The 7,686-nt window shown below is 34.7% G+C and overlaps 1 long non-coding RNA gene across 1 annotated transcript; it reads left to right on the top strand.

The window, feature by feature from the left end:
- The first annotated feature begins 2,848 nt into the window (after nt 1-2,848).
- On the top strand, nt 2,849-3,730 carry LOC128655448 (uncharacterized). Its single transcript, XR_008401800.1, has 3 exons — nt 2,849-2,900; nt 3,433-3,588; nt 3,672-3,730. It is a non-coding gene; the product is annotated as an uncharacterized LOC128655448 (long non-coding RNA).
- Nucleotides 3,731-7,686: the final 3,956 nt, after the last annotated feature.

The raw sequence follows: 7,686 nt of genomic DNA, 5'->3' as shown, positions 1-7,686 counted from the left end.
TGGCCTTTAATCGTCTTTTGATGTCCGAAAATCGCTTCTTACAGTTGTCCACCGTTTTGGGATAATTCCCTTCGGCGGACACACTGTTGGCGATTGCTCTCCAAATTGCAGATTTTTTGGAGAGCGAGGTCTTATGGGCTTTAGAACCAATAATAAAATCATAATGTTCTAAAACAAGGGTCACTAAAATCCGGTTTTGCTCAAAATTAAATTGCACGCTGCGCCCTGACTTTGTTTTACCAGGCGCAGACATCACAAGATAAAAATAGCAGCAAGAGAATAAATGAATAAATAAATAATCTATCTCAATAAATAGTAACTCTTGCACCTACAGCTCTTGTAAAGCATAGGTGATTTGACTCCATTTTAGATTTCCTTTTATAGACTTAGATTCCAAAATTTCAATTAGCAGTTAACAATTGACATTTCTTATTGTAATTATAACAAATTGAATAATATCAATATAATTTCGTCATTTATGACGCCCGTTTACTTTAATGATCGAATAATAAGAATCTTTTGATGTCTCTGCAAATCTATCGTCGATAAAGTTTTAAATTAGATTGATGTCGCAGTATTAATTATTTGATGACGATAAATCCGTCATACTTGTCTACAGTGTGTCATACTTGTCTATAGTGTGTCATACGTGTCTACAGTGTGTCATATTTGTCTATAAAAGGGGTCAGCTTATTTTACTTTTTGTCTATTATCCGACAGGAGAGGGATCTCTTTAAATATTTGCTTATACTTTGTACACGCATGAATACAGGCAATCTCACAATTCGATATTTGAATAAACCGTAAGTAAAATAATTGTATATGCCTTGCTTTAATACTCATGATTTTTTTATGTTAAGCTTTAATACTGTCGCATGTTTTTGTTATAAGTAGTTATGAACCCGTGAAACATTTAAATAGCGTACCGAATATTTGTTATATTTTTTAGAACCGGTAGTAATGAACACGTGAGACATGCAATTAGCCAACCGAATATCATGTATTTACAGCCAAGAACCAATCAAATTAGTCTTTATTTTGTATATCGCCGTCGCACTAATATATGAGATATTTTTGTAGTTGATATTGTCAATAGTCACTCAGGCCGAATTGTTAACGTTTGTGTTTGGAATGAATGTTCATCCTCTATACATCAAAATATTTATACTAGTAGACATGTATGACATCCTACAGACTATCATGACGGATTACAATTTGCACTTATTTAAATTACGCCATCGTTGTATTTTTTTGGATGTTTATTGAGAAAGATATTCATTGTAAACAACATTTAGGCCTTAGTGAATCTTGACATTTTTAAATAAAATTATTTTAATTTTTTAATGCGACAGCAATATACCACAATTAGTTTTGATTACAAAAATGACAGTAAACAGGAATATTATGATTCAAGACAATCCTATGTAAATCTCGTATTTTACATTTATAGTTTGTGATTGTCATGAGAGTAATTAGTGGTGCATGTATGATATCATTTGAAAAGGTCAATTGCATGTTTATTAGTCAGGAACACGTGCTACATATAATCCGCCAACCAAATATTGATATTTTTATGTACACTTACAACAACCAATGATATTTCTCTATTATTGATATATATATGTCGCACTTTGATAAAAAAAATCATAAAGTTTATTGTGATTGATATTGCAATGTCTGTACCATTCACCCAGGGTGAATTATTGATATTGGTGTACGGGATGAATAGGTACTTTCCCCGTCGCATAGGCGGTGTACGGGGGATGATACACGAGGACAGAGACCGCATCATCTATGAGATGATGCGGAGGATGAGGAGGGTGTCCGGTATCACCAGGACACGTCGCAGCTGCCTGCGAAGGTTTTCTGACCTTCGGCGACGGGAGCGTGAACGCTATGAAGCGTTAAGAGCACTGGTCCGTATATGTACGTATATCAGAAGTTTATATGAGGGATACTTAAATGACGCAAGCAATCATCAATTACATTGATTCTTCATTGATTAATCTTTTTATTTTTTTATTTTACTGTGTTACAGGAATTACATTACATTTTTTTAAGAATGTAATTTAATTTTTATCCTGACATTTTTTTCTTTCTATGTATTTAATTTACTGTAATTCAAAAATTCATTGCCAAAAAAAAATTGTTAAGAGTCAATGCAATACTATTTTGTATTTCAACCTTACCTATATTATCCATATATATAATATAGAATGTAAAAAAAAATGTTCATGCTCCATCATATACATTCAAGTTTAAACATATATAGAATATAATTTTTTATTTGTCTATATATCTATATATATATCTATATATCTATATATCTATATATATCTATATATCTATATATATCTATATCTATATATCTATATATCTCTATATCTATATATCTCTATATCTCTATATCTATATATCTCTATATATATCTATATATATATTTAGATATTGATATGTATATAGAACTATATATCTAGATCTAGAGAGACAGACAGAGAGAGAGACAGAAAGAGACAGAGAGAGAGAGAGAGAGAGATAAGACGAGAGAGAGAAAGAGAGACAGATGAGAGAGATAAAGACGAGAGAGTGGAAGACAAGAGAGACAGGGAGAGACAAGAGAGAGCAAGATATTGCTAGTTATCTCGCATTTTTTTTTGGGGGGGGGGGGAATTTACATACATGGATGCTGAAGATACATAACAATAATATCTAACCTGTATCTAATGTGTACATAAACATTTATATTTTCACAGATCGCAGGCGTGATCTAGTGCCACGATATATGCGGCCAGTATCTATGGCAACGCCCAGGAGCAACCACTCCTCACCACCGTTGCCGATGAGGTATATAACAGCACCTCATGTGGATTCAGGGAGAGCTGAAGTCCCTGATATCCAAGGTAAATTTTAAATTATCATACTATGTTTGAAAAATCTAACTTTACAATTTGTAAGATTTTAAATGTTATTAAAGCCAGCATGTTGAAAGGACAATAAAAACCAAAATATTCTTTGCAATTTTACTAAAAACATTTGAATAATTTTAAACATTGACAATATAGTTGAAATCCATTTACTTAATTGTATATCTATCATTTGAGGAAGTTATCACATTGCATATGGATTTTGCTTTTAATCAAGACATCTCTGATCATTAACAAATCTTCAACTACGGAGAATATCTAGATATGCTTTTCTTAGAAAGAGAAGAATGAATTAAACTATCATGATTTAAAACATTTATAATCTCTTTATAAAAGATGAAAGGGAAAATTTATCTTTTTAAATTATTTTATGTATTTATAAAATTATTAAAAAAATTGAAAATGTTTGGAGACTTTGAACATTTTTGTTAATGAAAGAATCATACAATTTGGTATTGGACATTGATCTGACTAATACTTATTCATTACTATGTTTCATCTCTTACAGGCGACCAAGTACTGGGGATAATTCCACCAGCAGTGGAGGTGGCTAGGGGGGGGGAGGAGGAGGAGGAGATGCCGCCTTTTGAGGAAGAGGAGGGGGAGTTATTGGTTGACGAAGCATTGCCAAGGGAGGAAGAAGAGGAGGTGCCTATAGTGGAATGTAAGTGAAAATAATATACTGTTTTCAAAATTCAATATTGAAAAATGATTTCTCTAACATACATTATTTGGTTATTTTTCTAGATCGAGATCAGGGGACACAAACGGGACCATTTCTGCAGCCGGTGTTTGATGAACTTGCAGAGGCCCTACGTGCAGTTGCTAGGGCAGTTCGTCAGATGCAGCAGGCGCTAAATGATCTTTGATTTTTTTTTGGTTTTGTTTATTTTGATCAAAAATTAAAAAAAAAAAAAATTAAACAATTAGTTTATTCCAGTTATTACTGTCTCACTGTATTGATTTAAATATTAATTGATAGTGACATGGAAAAAAAAAATGTAAATAAGTATAAATATGCAACAATTTATAAAAATATATAGCTGCAGTATATAAAAATATATAGCTGGAAATATATATAAATGAAAGCACATAAGGGGACGTGTTTCTGGCAATTATTAAGAATTACAAGAAATAGTAAAATAGGGAGCAGCAGTATAAAGACTGATGATTGATAACACTGTCCACCAGATCTTATGAGGCGGACAGTAATCGCAACAATTACAAATTATACAGTACCATCGTGTTGATTGACAATACCTTCTGGTCGTCAATTATCCTCAAGTCTGCAGGGTGCGGCGTTGCAGCAGGAGCTCACAAGACCTGCTGTTGCAATGCTGAATAGAGAAAGGATATTCAGCAAGGTCTTGCGGACCTGATCCACACTGTCGTATCAGGTCCACAAGATATTTGTAAAATTTGAATTGTTATATGATTGACTATCGCATCTCCATTGCTATTTCACATAGAATAGGTTATCTGAGGAGTCAAGTGAAAGTAAATATGAAAAATTAATGTTCATGCTTCAGATATTAAGTTTTGAGTATGGAGCTAGACCCTTATTGAACAATTACAAAAACTTCAATAACACGGGTAAAATATATTTTGGAAATAAATTGTATAAATGGTGGGGAAAATGGTGAGGATAAGGCAAGCACTAGAAATTGAATCAAATACAGCACTTTTTAAGGCTTAGTAAATTTATACTCTCATCCTCCTACCTAGAGACATAAAAGACAACGGTAAACTGACTGTACTGGCAGTACAATTCAATTATCCATTGGCAATCATTCATGAGTTGACCTTGCAGATTAAACAACAATTCAAAATTCAATTTTAAAGGGTGGTTCAATTGAATTTCTCTTGATTCTCAGCCTAGATTCCTTCTTTTTAAAATAAAGGTAACAAAAGCACTATTTAAAAAGTTTAATATTAATTTTTTAAATAATTATAAATGGAATTTTAAATGATAATTTGGAACGTACATAAATGTGCTTGGTTTTCCTTTGAGAAGAGTTCAAGGTTGGTATTGTCGCTTGAAAAATTATTCTATGATATTGGTGTTCCATTTATTAATTTAAAGTATATATGAATTAAAAAATATAAATATATAGAATTTGTTTTTTAAGTATCTATTAATATCTATAACTTCATATCTCTCTCTCTTTGTATGTATGTACATATATATATATATATATATATATATATACATACATACATACATTAACATTATATTTTAAAATGACATAGAAACATATGTACATACATACAGAGAAATATAAAGTGATAGATACAGATATATTAATATATATATAAAAAATAGATAGATAGACATCTCTCTCTCTCTCTTGCTCTCGCTCTGTATTGCTCTCTATATATCTAGATATGATGTTGCAAAGGAAACAGAAGTCTATTATAAAATTAGATGTACACAATGTGGGGGGGGGGGGAGGTCGACATAAAAAATGCATTCGATCCAATATATAAAAAGAAAAAAATGCTTTTAATGAATTTGGCTACAAGTGTGTCTCTCTATTTTGAGCACAGTGTGGGACCGAACTTGTCGCAATTAATTACTATAGAAAGAAAAAAAAAAAGGCTCGATGGTAAGCTAGCTCCCACTGTTGTAGTTATTAGTCGTTTACTATACCCTGCATATATATATATATATATATATATATATATATATATATATATATATATATATATATATATAAAAATACAGATAGATATCTATCTATCTATATGATGCTGCAAAAGAAAGAAGTTAATTAGAAATTACGTTAAACACTAGGGACGGGCCATGTAATGCATTCGTTATAGCATACGAAATGAAAATTTTTATTTGAAGGAATTAGGCTCCAAGTATGCCTCTCTTTAACAATTAGTATGTGCAGTGTTGGACCTTACTTATCGCAATGAATAAAAATACAAACAGAAATACATAGTAGGCTCAACGGTCAGCTAGCTACTTGCTATATTTACTATTCTATAGCACAATAAAAATAAAATTGGCAAAAATATATATATATATATGTACATAGATATGGATATAGATATCGATAAATATACAAATAAAAATAAATATATATATTTAGATATCTATATATATCTATATATATATATCTATATATATATCTATATATATCATCTGCTGAAAAAGTAGATGCTCTGTTCATTGAATTTACAGGACATATAAATAAAGTTGGGAAAAGCTCGAATCGCTCAGACTTCGATCACAAGAGTCCGCTTCTCTTCGCACCGTACTTGACGCGCATATTTTGGACGTGTTTTTTGATAACTATGGCGAACGTAATTATGGTCCGCGACGGCGATGTATGTCGAACTATGGCGAGCGTACTTGACGTCGCGAATGCTGCATATTAGACGCTTTGATAACTAGCCCCCCACAGCTGAATTCATTACTTTTGGGAAAACAATAACCAAGCTATGGAGGACACTAAATGCCAAAACGGGAGAGTACAATAAGCGGCCCATTCTGAGGGCACCAGGCCTGAAAAAAACACAACCAAACCAAGCCCCGCTTCGTCGGAGCCAGGCAAAAGAACTAGAAGGAAAAGGCCCCAAGGACACTGACCCGCAGATAGTCTGAAAGCCTAACTAGAGACCGCAAGCAGACTCACTGATCCAACACTCCTCCAGGAGAACCGTCGCCCAGCAGTCGGTCCCCTTACTAGTGCAGTACCAAAATCCCCAAAAGGGAGAGGACAAGGGTAAGCCAAAGGGATACCCAAAAGTTACAGCAAAATCAATAAAGGAAAAAATCCCCTTCAAAGGAAGGCCAAATCCACTGGGACCCGAATGGATCCCGAGAATAAGGGGAGACGACGCCCAACCCACAAGGAGCAACCGGGCATCATCAAGGAGAAGAAACATCTCCCAAACGTGCATCAGCATTGAAAAAGACAGCTGAAGACAAAGTCCTCAATACATCAGAACTCAGAGACTGTGCAACAGAAATTACAAATAGCAAATAAACATCTGAGTCCAGTAACACGCAGCCATCCGTAGAAAGACACAGAGAAAACACTATCCATAAGGAAGAGGCGGCCGCACAAAATAGCAGGCTGCACAAAATAGCATACTGCCCAACCTCCAAGACAGAGATTGCCCAACCTCCAAGAAAGAGGACACTCTCCAGGCAATCCAGGCCGCCAAGCCTACTCACAGATCCCAAAGGGGGAGAGACACAGAATCTCTAAAAAAAGAAGGTCCACTGTCACCCCAAAGCCGGACCAGCCCAAGCAATGGTAGATCTGAAGCAAGGGAACCGAAATGAACCCCAACAACGGCCCCCAAAAGGGCGGAAGAATGTACATAGCCACTTCAACCTAAAGACAATAAAGTAGGCGTTAGTCGGGTGGCCTTGCTAGATCTACTTGGGTCTAAGTCTCAATACGGAGCCAGAAGTTCACCAGATGTAAAGGAACAACTCAAAGAGCAGACCAATCCCTGAACCAGATAAACATCTGTTCCATCCTCCCAAAACACAGGAGAAGCCCCTAAAAAGGGAACCACACCTCTGTAAGGAGGACAACAAGCCCCCTGAAGAGGAGAGCATCAACAAACACCTGCCCATAAGACAGGAAGGTATAGGAGAACCAAGAGGACACAAGGCCACATCACTGACGAACACGGAAGAACCCCTTAAAACACCATCATGCTAGTGCTCATACCAGGTGAAAAAGGGACAGCTGAGCAAATGGAAAGCCCACCATCAGGTCACGTTAGTTGGCTGTCC

Source organism: Bombina bombina, chromosome 4, assembly GCF_027579735.1.
Source record: "Bombina bombina isolate aBomBom1 chromosome 4, aBomBom1.pri, whole genome shotgun sequence".
In the NCBI taxonomy this organism is placed as follows: Eukaryota; Metazoa; Chordata; class Amphibia; order Anura; family Bombinatoridae; genus Bombina; species Bombina bombina.
The sequence above is the reverse complement of the archived record's forward strand: the minus strand, read 5'-3'. Positions and strand labels throughout refer to the sequence as shown.